Source organism: Chiloscyllium plagiosum, chromosome 9 (assembly GCF_004010195.1).
Source record: "Chiloscyllium plagiosum isolate BGI_BamShark_2017 chromosome 9, ASM401019v2, whole genome shotgun sequence".
Lineage (NCBI taxonomy): Eukaryota > Metazoa > Chordata > Chondrichthyes > Orectolobiformes > Hemiscylliidae > Chiloscyllium > Chiloscyllium plagiosum.
In genome coordinates, this window is record NC_057718.1 from 44,549,501 (window position 1) to 44,562,656 (window position 13,156).

Genomic DNA, 13,156 nt, shown 5'->3' on the forward strand with positions numbered 1-13,156 from the left:
TATATGATCCCACAATCAATAATGATTAGATTAAATTATCTACAGTGAGGAAACAGGCTACTTGGCCCATCAAGTCCACAAGGACCCTCTGGAGAGTAAACCACCCAATCCCATTCCCCTACCCCATATTTACCCCTGACTAATACACCTAATAATATGGGCAATTTAACATGGCTAATTCACTTAACCGACACATCTTTTGGATTGTGGGAGGAAACTGGAACACTTGGAGGAAACCCACGCAGACATGGGAGAATGTGCAACTCCACACAGACAGTTGCCCGAGGTGGGATTCGAACTCAGGTCTCTGGCACTGTGAGGTAGCAGTGCTAACCAATGAGCCACCGTGCTGTTCCAAATGTCCTGCATTTGGCAGAAGCCAACCATGTTGCGGAATTTTACTGCATGGGCTACATGAAGTCATGTTCAGGAAACAAAATGAACTGGTGTGGTCATTGTCTTAATCCTTTTGTGGGTGCACAACTGAGACATCTCACACAGGTCAGCCATCACTCTCTGAAAGGAGCTAGTCACATAGACGTTCGATGTAGCTGTCATCTTCACAGCCACTGAGAAAGTCACTTATTCAAATCCAACTGCAATCCACTACTCTCCCCTGTCTTTATGGGCACTTTCTCCCAAGGTGGACATATGAAAATTTGGCAATTTGACAAATTTTCTCTACGCATCTTGATGATGAAAAGTGAATGTTCACAGGATGTAACATTGGAAGTGATTAAATCAAATAGATCTCAGTGAAATAATACATAAACAACAGAACTTTCAAGAATTTTAGGTTACATAGTGTAGGATTTTGTTCATTCCCAAATTGACCTTCCTACTTCAATTCTTTTCTTTCAATGTTTTTCCTTTGTTCCCCATTGGTTTTAAAACAGTAATCCATGCCCTTAATACCTCAAGGCTTTGTCTAAACAGTATCTCTGTTTCTATCTTACACTAAATTCCTTCATTTGGAATACTCCTTTTGTTGCTATCCTGTTAGAGTCTTATACCAGCCCCCAGATGTTTGTTAGGAGGACTTTGCAGGGTCGACAGGATAGTGGGTGATCAGTACATTATTTACAGATATGCTCAAACTTTTAGTTTCTTGTTTTCTCGATATCTGGAACTCTCTTCAAGATTCTTTCACATTTCACCTTCCCTGTTTGCTTTCAATAGTACTTACTGTCAACTTCAACGGAGGATGAGAGGATTGCCTTACAATGTTGGGTCAAGTAAATTGATTCTCTTTTATCTGGAGCTTAAAAGACTTCGAGGTGATTTCATAGAAACACTTAAGATTATGAAAGGGAATGACAGGAGTTGTTTCCTTTGAGCTGGGGAATCTAGAGACTGGGGAATCAGTTTCAAGATAAGGAGCCAGTCATTTGGAATTGAGATGAAAAGAAATTTCTTCATTCAAAAGGTTATGAATCTTTGGAAATTCACTACCCAGAAGGTTTTTGATGTATCATCATCAAGTATATTTAAAGCTGAGACTGACAGATCTTTGGGTGTCTCACAGAATCAGGGGAATTGGGGAACAAGTAGGAAAATGGAGTTGAATCCGTCAATCAGACATAATCATACTGAGAGGTGGGGCACAGAACAGAGTATGGTTTACTTCTGCCTCTATTTCCAGCTACCTGATAAAGGAGCAGTGCTTTGAAAGGTTGTACCTCAAACAAACCTGTTGGATTATAAGGTGGTGTTGTGTGATTTTTAACTTGTCCACTCCAGTCCAACACCGGCACCTCCTCATCTATTTCTTATGTTCGTATGCTATCTTCATCTGTTCTTTTCACATAAGAATATAGAAAACAGGAACAAGAGTGGGTCATTTGACCTTTGAGGCTGCTCCACCATTCAGAATGATCATGGCTGATCATCCAACTCAGCGCTCTGTTTCTGCTTTCTCTCCGTGCCTTCTGATTTCTTTAGCCCTAAGAACTGTATGCAACTCAACCTTGAAAATATTCAATGTTTCAGCCTCAACCACTTTCTCTGGCCAAGAATTCCACAGGCACATCAGTCTATGAGTTAAGAAATTTCCCTTCATCTCAGCTCTTACACCATATCCTTATGACACATGATTGCAATGCTACACCAACATCTTCAGACTCCACCAACATCTTCTAGTGTCCTTCAATGTCTCCACCTTGCCTTTATCCCCATCTGAAGGAATGAAATTCCTCTTTGATGTCTGACCTACACTACCTCCCCCTTTGACCCCAACTGCAAACACTATATCATTCTGCAGGTCTTTGATGTTCATCTTCCCTATTCTATTGTATTTCTGATCTTTCTAGATTTTGCCATTTCAATGCTCCCTTTAGCCTTGAACTAATTATATTCCATTCTCCAATTCCTCTTCACCAAACAACTACCTGAATCTAATGCCAGTTGTAACTTAATTTTCTGCATTTTCCACATTGTTTTTTTTAATCTGCACATCAACATAAGTGAAAGCTTTGTGTGCAAGGGTTTTTAAGATGAGTACGAATTATCAAATTAGTTTTAAGATGTCATCAAAAGTATGTTCATATAAACCACACATTTGACAAAAAGTTGAGCAAATAAAATAATTATTCATTAGAATCAATTTGATTGATTTACTTATTACAGGATCGTGTTTAAATTTCAGTCAACTGAAGTTCAGAATCGTTTCCAAGAAAATATTAATGACATTCTGCATCTGCTCACTGTTAAAATGGATTTTTGCCATTGAGAAATTGATGCATGTACTTTATTTACTCTTGTGTCATTAGTCACCTGCAGTTTGCTTAGAATCAAAAAAATCACAAAATGGTTTTGCAGGATGAATAACTTTTGGTTCATTTGATCATAGTCATTGCAGCATTACTGTTTACAAAATAAATCTTGGCTTTAACTTTATCCTAAATGAAGTAAAACTTCCTGCAGTCTATCTTAGTTTTTCCTTTCATGCTTCTAAACCAGAGACCCTGACATATCTGATAATACATCAACAAAATACACTTATAATGTTCCATGATTAGAAACAAATTCTAGAATTGTTCCCAGATTCCCAAATACAATAGGCAATGAACATAAAGAAAACAAGGTACAATGGAGTTTAAGGATTGAGCTCAGGACTAAGTTCCAGAACCATGCGGCACAACTCCATCATAGTACTTCCAAATGTCAGGGATATAGTAGGGAACCATCTTCCTAGAATAACTTCCAGTGGCGTTGCCTCTCATTTCCTCCTTCACTATATCTGCACTGTGCAGTGTTCATCAAATGGTCACCATGGCATGTACAAAATTGACTTCCCATCTAGGCCATCCATGTTCATTTGATGCAGAATAAACATCAGAATGAAAAATGTGTGAAACTTGTAAATGACATGTTGGTCCAACTCATCATATATAGCTCAAAATGGAGCTCCAGCATGACTCATGTGTTCTTCTCCTGGTATTGCTGGTCTATTTATTGTTTGTTTTTACCCTCTGAGACATGAGATGCTTCATCCTCTGAAACATCCAACTGTTGTCTTCAGAGGAGGTGTAAGGTAGAACACCTGTAGCCTGCTTCTGACGTTCTGGAGAATTAACATTTCAAATGAAGCACAAAAACATTGAGTTGACTAGTTATTTAAAGAGTCATTACTATCAATGGATGCCCCAATTCCAATCTTCCAGCTCAGCACTGTCCTCATGACCTGTCCTACCTGACAATCTCCCTTCCCATTTATCCACTTCACCCTCCCCTCTGACCTATCACCTCCATCCCCACCCCTATTCACCTATTGTACTCTTTGCTACCTTCTCCCCAGCCCCACCCCTCCCATTTATCTCTCCACCCTGGAGGCTCCCTGTTTCTATCCCTGATGAAGGGTTTTTGCCCGAAACATCGATTTTCCTGCTCCTCAGATGCTGCCTGAGCACTACTCTAATCTAAACTTTGGTTTCCAGCATCTGCAGTCCTCACTTTTGCCTATCAATGGATGCAGCAGGCTGCTATGGGAGCCAGAGTTGATGGATAAGTACAAATCCTCCTCACTTTCCACATCCACCCACCAAACCAGATAATTCAATTTCAACTCCTCCTCTTCAAAACAAAAAGTAACATGCAGGCATTGTCTTTGGGCTCCAAGAATGTATTTCATCTGAATGTTTTGCTGGTGAATTAGTCACCGGTCTGTGAAGGACAATTAGGAGTATTTCTTCAGTTAGTGATAGGGATGAAGTGCTGAAGAGTTAATGGGGTGATAAATGGGTTGTGGGAGTTGTGGAGCAGGGTTTGCCATAGCAAATTCCAAGGTCAGTTTTCACCCTTGGTACCACTATTGAAACAGTTTTTCTATAAAGGATAGGAGAACATAGTCAATAGCATCCTGCAAGTTTGTTATGATAATGCATGAGATTTCGGTCTTCTCTTTCAGATTCATTGAATTGGACAATTCAGAAGAGGACCTTCTGCCCATCCAGTCTGTACCAACAAAAACTATTGTAAATCTACATTGGTCTAACACTCCAGCATTGGAAGTAATGACATTTCAAGTGTTCATCCAAGTACTTTTTGAAAGAGTTGTGAGGTTTGCCACCTTACCTACCCTCCTGGGTAGTATATTCCAGATTTTTACCACCCTCATTTGCTTGTTTTGTTTTCCTCAAATCACCTCTAAACCTTCTGCCTTTCACCTTAAAATTGTGCCCAATAATGTGACCCGCTCCTTCCTATCCACTGTACCCTTGCTCCCCATAATCTTATACACCTCAATCAGGTCTCAATCTTAGCTTTCTCTGCTCTTAAAAGAAACAACCTAAGCTTATCCAACCTTTCTCAATTGTGAAAATGCTCTAACTCAGGCAGCACCCTGCTGAATCTCCTCTGCACCCCCTCCATTCTTCCTAGAGTGTAATGACCAAAAGTCCACACAATATTCCAATTGTGATTTAAACAAGGCTTTCTTTGTTTTTTATATTTCAATCTTCAACATAATCTCCCTGTTCTTACAGTCTGTGTCATGATTAATAAAAGCAAGTGTCCTGTATTCCCTCTTAAGCACTCTATGTATCTTACATACTATATTCAATAATTTGTGGACAAGAACCCCAAGATGCCTCTGTTCCCCTGAGCTTCCTAATATACTATTATTTGTTGAGTATTTGGAGTTGAAAAGCGTTCCTTCCAATGTGTACTCACCTTGGAGTCCAGATCAGTGGGCTGTGTTGGAAATGGCTGGTCAGAAGAAATAGAAAAGGAAGGGTTCCAGCCCAGCTCCTTGATTGATGCAAGTTCTGACAGCAAAAGGCAGGGATGCCAGTTTCTTGTAGAGATCAGAAGCGATCACTTCATTCTGAAGAAATCTTATAACATCAGTATATTTTACAGACTACATATGAAGCCCAGAGTTTTCTTGAGAGGGTTTCTGTTTGACTGAGTTGAAGGCCTTTATAAAATTGATGAAGACTATTTAGACAGCTTGGTTTTGCTTGCACCATTTCTCTTGTTATCATGGCATACACAGACTACCTTTGACCTGTTTAAAGAAACCTGTTGAGCCAAAGGGCTGCATTTGAATGCAGATGAGACATGTGATCCATGAGCCAAAACTAAAACTTGCACCAAACCTCCTCAGCATCATTGTTGCAGTTTGTGCTCTGGAGCCAGTCAATCATTTCAGTAATCTCAGTTGCCACTGTTGCAGTCAGTAACCATAGACGTGGAGATCCTACACAGAATCCAGTGCAGGATCTCTTCCTTTGGGAAGATACTTAGATGACTCGTCAATGGTTGCATTCTATAAGGCAGTCAGCCTCCCACGGTTTCTTTTCTGCTGTGAAACCTGGGTGACACATTGCCTAATCCTGCAAAACATTTGAATGTACTGTTAGCACTACTTCAGAAATATCTTACTAATCATCTGAATGGACTGCTGCACAAACACAGACATATTCCAAGAAGCAGGTGCTCTGAGCATAGAGGAAACCGTTGTTACATAGACTTATGCTAAACAGCCTCTGCACCAGAATGCTGAACACTTACTTTCCAAAATGCATCCTCTGTTCCCAACTCATTCCTGGTCAAAAATCACACAATGTCAGTGGACATATTTCAAAGATCCCCAGAAAGGATACTTGAAAAAGATTGGCTTCAATTTTAATGGATGGGAAGACAGCACTTTGGACTGCCCATGATAGTGATTACTGTTTCATAGCTTGCTTTTTCTTCATCAAGGTGTAGCTGGTTTTGAAAGACATATGGTGATGGCTGAAGCTGTGAAAGCAAAAAGAAAGCTCCAGCTTAGGTGCAACACTTCACCAATCACAGACTGCCCAACAGACTAATCAATCACTGACTGCTGTGGGTTTTTTTGATTTTTATTTAAAGGGACCTCAGCCTTTTATTTTCCTTTTTCACCTCCTTTGCCAGACATTGATTTCATGCTATCTCTTACAGTCTCTCTTGCTTTTCTCATTTCCCTTTTCCTTTTGTCTGTATTGCCCTCTCCTTTCTATGGGACTCCCTGGCAAGCATTCTCCACATTCCACAAGGCTATCAAGTTACTTAGGTGAGAACTACAATATTCAGATCAAAATCATCACTAAAGCCACATCAGAGAAGCCAGAGAATTTCAAGATATAACTAATCACATGTATGTGTGAGCTGAAATACCAGATGGACAAAAGCCACGAAGGCACTGAGAGGTCCTTTTCTCTTTCCATTATTTCTTCCTTTGCATTTAAGCATACTACCGTTTGCCTCAGCATGCCTTAGTAAGGAAGCCGAAATTGAAACAGAGTTCCTGTCTATGATAGCTTGCCAGACCATTCTTTGTGGAAGGACTTGTGTAGGTGTAGGTCGGATTAAGTCAATTGTGTTCTGGCAACATTCACTGTCAAAGTTTTCATGCAAAATGGTCACTTGAGTACTTGCAGCTTGTGCAAAATGTCAGCAAAACATGATTAATAGCATGACAAGAGGTAAGGAGCCTAAAACCAACAAAGAAATAAACATATAAAATGTTTCTAATTTGAATGTTCTTTCTCAAAATAGTTTGGGGTAAGATAATTAGAAATAGGAAGGAAACAAGTAGATCATATGGCCCTTCAAGCCAGCTTTGCCATTCAATATGCAGTTGGAGTTCAATCCAGGCAAATGTGAGGTGATGCATTTTGGGACGTCTAATTCTAGAGTGAATTATGCAGTAAACGGAAGAGCCTTGGGAAAAGTTGATGAGCAGAGAGATCTGGGAGTTCAGGTCCACTGTACCCTGAAGGTTGTTGCACAGGTGGATAGAGTGGTCAAGAAGGCATATGGTATGCTTGCCTTCATCGGACGGAGTATTGAGTATAAAAGCTGGCAAGTCATATTAAAATTGTACACAACATTCGTTCAATCGTATTTACAATACTGTGTATGATTCTGGTCGCCACATTACTAAAAGGATGTGGACACTTTGGAGAGGGTGCAGAGAAGATTTACAAAGATGTTGCTTGGTATGGAAGGTGCTAGCTATGAAGAGAAGTTGAGTAGATTAGGTTTGTTTTCATTAGAAAAAAGGAGATTGAGGAGGGACCTGATTGAGGTCTACAAAATCATGAAGGGTATAGACAGGATAGATAGAGATAAGCTTTTCCCAGGGTGAAGGATTCAATAATGAGAGGCCACATTTTCAAGGTGAGAGGTGAGATGTTTAAGGGGGATACACGTGGCAAGTACATTACACAGAGGGTGGTAGGTGCCTGTAGCGCGTTGCCAGCAGAGGTAGTAGAGACAGACACAGTAGATTCATTTAAGATGCGTCTGGACAGATGCATGAGTAGGTGGGGAGCAGAGGAATACAGATGCTTAGGAAATGGGTGACAGATTTAGACAGTGGATTTGGATCGGTTCAGGCTTGGAGGGCCGAAGGGCCTGTTCCTGTGCTATAGATTTTCTTTGTTCTTTGTTCGTTTAATAGGACCATGGCTGATCTGACATTCTTCAGGTCCACTTTCCCACCTTTTCCCTGTAATCCTTTGTTTCCCCATTGATCAAGAATCTATCTCAGCCTTAAATATACACAATGACTGTTCCTCCACAGCTGTCTGTGGCAAGATCACACAAAATCTCACAACTCTCAGAGAGAGGAAATACACCGTCATTTCCCTCTTAAAGTGACACCCCTTTATTCTGAAACCATACTGTCTGGTTGTAGACTGTCTCATGAGGGGAAAATTCCTCTCCATATTTACCATGTCAAACCCCTTGAGAATCCTCTATGTTTCTATGAGATCATTTCACATTCTTCTAAATTACAATGAGTAGGGTCTCAACCTGTTTAGCTTTTGGCACAAGACAATCCTTCCATTCTAGAAATCATCTTAATGAACCTTCTCTGAACGGTGTCCACTGAAATGATCCATTTCTTTAAATACTTTAAGTAACAGTTTTCCTTTACATACTATTTTATCCTTTATTTAGAATTCCTTGACAACAAAGTTTTTTAAAAATGACACTTACTGGTTTAGATGATCTAAGACATTATGAATGGCAGCAAAAGGTGAGTACCACAGTTATATTTGACTCTGTGCAATATGCCTAGTAAAATACTATATTTTCTACGTGGTATTCTTTTATACTAGAAAAGATAATACTGACATAGAAATGGGAAAAAGTATACTAAGTTCAGTAAGGAAATGTGAGTCCCACAACATTTAATAAAGTATCTTGAATCATATTGTATTGAAACCAGCCTAGTGCCTTGATGAAAGAGGCTGCATAAATGAAAAGAGGACTTTTTAAAAAGTTGCAATCGGATAATAATTCCACTGACACATCTATGGTAGGAAGTAAGCCATGTGTCATGACTGATAATGGGTACACTGGTGATGAAGACTATAAAATAAACATTGGAACGTTTCAATTCACTATTAAACCCTGCTCAGTTATTTCCATGCTTTATTACATTTTCCTTGTAAATGCACACAGCTAAAATTCTGATATCTCCCATTAATCATAATATTATGAGATGTAGCGCAATGGGCCAATTCTCTGCCTTTAAAATATTCAAATATGCTGCCTTTTGAGGAAGAGAATTTCAAAGACCCACAACCCACTCAGGGAAAAAAAAGAATTCTCCCAATCTCTGATTTAAATGGTTTACCATAATTTTTAAACAATGACACCCTAGTTCTACATTCTTCCATCAGTGAAACATCCTTTCTATATCGAATCATTGAAGTCCCCACAGGATCTTGTATGCCTCAATTAAGTCACCTCTTGCTGTTCTAAACTAAAACAGACTCTAACCTAAATTGTCCTCAAAAGACAATCTGCCCATTTCAGGTATTGGTTCTTGTTGGCTATTCTCTGGACAATCTCCAGAGCAGTTACATCTTTCCTTAAGTAGATTGTAGACAGTCCTCTATATGTGGTATCCACACAGTGCCCTGTATAAATGAAGCAAAATCTCCTTCCCTCTGCATTTTAAAAGAAATGCTATTTGCTTTCCTAATTACTCATTGTACCTGAATACTAAACTTTTACAATTCATGCACTTGGGCAACCAGTTTCTTCTGCATTTCAGACTTCTGTAATTACTCACCATTTATTTTTTAGTCTTCCCCCAAAAATGAACAATTCCACATTTTCCCACATTATAATTCATTTGTCAGATCTTTGTGTGCTTATCTAACCTAACTATATTCTTTTCTAGCTGTTTTTGTATTCTCTTCACAACTTACTTCCAACTTATGTCCGATCAACAACTTTTGCAATAATATCTTCAGTCTCTTCATCCAAATTACTTACATAATTTGTAAAGTATCCATGCCTACACATTGATCCCAGTGGTACAACACTAGCTACGTCTTACCAATCAGAAAATGGTCACTGTTTCCTGCTAGCCAAACAATTTCCCATCCATGCCAATATGTCCTTCCTACAGCTTTTATTTTCTGTAATAACCTTTGATGTTTTACCTTATGAAACATCTTTGGAAATCTCGGTAGAGTACATTTACTAGTCTCACTTAATCCTCGGAGTGTCTTAGCACCTCAAAAAAATCCAGTAGATCGGTCCAGCATGATTGCCTTTTCACAAAACCATGGCGAAAGTGCGGACTGCAGATGCTGGAGATCAGAGTTAAGATTTGAGTGGTGCTGGAAATGCACAGCAGGTCAGGCAGCATCTGAGGAGCAGGAAAATCGACATATTGGGCAGGAGCCCTTATCCATATTAATTGCCTAATTACTTAATCTTATCCAAGTCTCCTGTTTAACTTCTTTAATAATAGCTTCTAGCATTTTCCCTTTGATAGGTGTTAAGCTAACTAACCTGTAGCTTTCTACATTATGCCTCCTTCCTTTTATATGTGAAGGAGTTACAATTACAATCTTGGTATTGGTGGGAATGGTCATTTATTTGCTGTATGCCCTATATTACAGGATAATGATGCATTAGCAGCATTTGATTGGCTGGAAATCACTTTGGAAGTGGAGAGGTTGCAAGTGGCACTATATAAATGTAAGCCAAAAGAAAACGCTGGCTGATTCCCTGCCTATTATGGTCCAAGCATGTTTTTATAGCTGATCGCTTGACTCAGTGTTACAAAGTGACCCAGTCCTAATGAAAGGTTCCTACATGAAACATCGACTCCCCTTCTCTGATGTTGTTTGACTGACTATGCTTTTTCCAGCTCCACTCTTTATCCACACTGTGTTACAAAAGGAGATATTCAAAATTCAATACATATCATCACGCATAACAATGTAAATATTGCATGTGGCCTACAGTCATACAACTATGAAACGTCAATGATGAACAAGTATTTTGATTGATTCCAAGTTAGCCGTAAATTGGATTGGTACTTTCTGTAGTCAAACGGGGGAATTTGTATGGATTATGGGTATATTCCTTATTTTGCTGGATCTTCCACTTTTTCATCAATTTCACTAGGTAAACCTGTTCTCAGATTACTACCCTTGAGAAATAAAAACATTCGGAAGGATGAGGCTGGATTTTACACTAAGGGCATGTAGATTAGATTACTTACAGTGTGGAAACAGGCCCTTCTGGCCAACAAGTCCACACCGCCCCGCCGAAGCGCAACCCACCCATACCCCTACATTTACCCCTTACCTAACACTACGGACAATTTAGCATGGCCAATTCACCTGACCTGCACATCTTTGGACTGTGGGAGGAAACCGGAGCACCCGGAGGAAACCCACGCAGACACGGGGAGAACGTGCAAACTCCACACAGTCAGTCGCCTGAGGCGGGAACTGAACCCAGGTCTCTGGCGCTGTGAGGCAGCAGTGCTAACCACTGTGCCACCGTGCCGCCCACGACAGTTGTACTCCCCCAACACAGTTTAAATGCCTGGAGGTTAGTCTGCCGCTGGTTGGCTGGTTGTGCTTCAGTATGATCACTGACAGAATATGGATAGGTTTGAGGTGGCTCTTCTGTCTTTGTTCTGCAGAAAGTTCTCTCACAGAAAGTTAGTGATCAAACAAGGGCTGGAGCTCTGTGGTATTGGCAATGCCACTGGAGTGGTGCTTGCTGCTGAATCTGTGATGAGGACATCAAGATGTCTTTCATCAATAGACTCAGAATTAGAATTAAGTTTGGCATCTCACTGGTGCCAGGCGAAGGACTGAGAGGAGTTCATTTGAACAGGGCAGGCAGGAAGATAAATATTGTGTCACAGGTCTATAATTGGTACCCAAGATTCAGACAGCAGGCCAGCTTTCTTGGTGTTTTCAGCACATTAGATGGAAGGTTTGGAAGTGACCTATCGTCAACCTCTTACCAATATTACACTGTAACTCAGGTAATGCTTTTTACATCTGGCTTGTGTCTGCTCATTTGACTCCATATTTTCCAGAGAGGAGTTTCACAATATCCCGTAGTGAATTTGAGATGATCATATCATTAGAAAATATGAAGAAAAAGTCATGTCCTAATACTTGAGGGCACATTCTGTCAGCAAGTTAATGAAAAACAAAACTGTGAAATGCTGTTTGCTTTTGCTGTAATCAATTGCTTATATTTTAAACGATGCACTTTTCGCTGTCAAATTAATGATAAGGCTATCTTTATTGATGGCAAATTGATTTGATTTATTTATTGTCACATTATCTTATGTGACAAAATACAGTGAAAAGTAGTTTTTAGTGTCGCCACTCTCCAGCGCTATCTTAACGCACAAAAAGTAAACCAAAACATAGAATATAAAGGCAGGAAAATGAAGAAATAAAGGTAGTACCCACATTTACGGTCCTTTGTGTTAAGTGCTCCATCACGGGCCTGCATTGCTGCCACTAGCACAAACTTGCCACTCTTCAGCACCATCTCACCTCCACTGATGCCCTCACCACTAAGAGTCCTTGTTGAACCTCAACAATGCAGACACCACTGATGCTGCTAGGTACTGCAATGAAGCAATCTCAACTCCACCACCGAGAGTCTGCTCCAGGCCCACCTGGCTGATTTAACCACTGTTGATAGATCAGTACGAAGCCAAACTCGCATTGAACGCTGTTCGCACTACTAGGCCTCCTCAAATCTACACTGCTTGGCCTATTCGAGTCTGCACTGCTGGGCCAACTTGAGTCTCGTCACTGGGCCTACTCGAGTCTACATGGCTGGGCCTATTTGAGTCTACTCTGTTGGGTCAACTCGAGTCTGCAGTACTGGGCCTACTTGAGACTGCTCTGCTGGGCTTACTTGAATCCACCAGCTCTAAAGCATCAACTGAATCTTGCACCAATCAGACAGTCAATTGTCTGTATTTGTGTCTCATCCATTCACAGAATATCCCACCCCCCAAGTGTTGCCAGCCAAACAGATGGGTGACAGTTCTTCAATTTCAGCCATGTCAATGAGCGAAGCAGGGACTTGAGGTGGCCCCGTGTTTACAAAGATGGAAAAGGCCCTGGAGTGCAGATAATGGGGAGACAGGTTTATCAAGGGGCCACCTGGCAGAATTCAGTGAGGGGCTGGTGGAGGTCTTTGGGACTGGCTCTTGCCACAAGTGTCACCAGGAGGGCACCCCTGAGGTAGCAGGGAGGTAGTAGGTATATCTCCTCATGTTGCCTCAGAACAAAGTTCTTCAGTGGCCTCTGACCAATTGAGGGCCTTCACTGATCTCATTATTGGTGTCTGGGCTGTCTTCCATCGACTTTATGGCTGGTAAACTTCC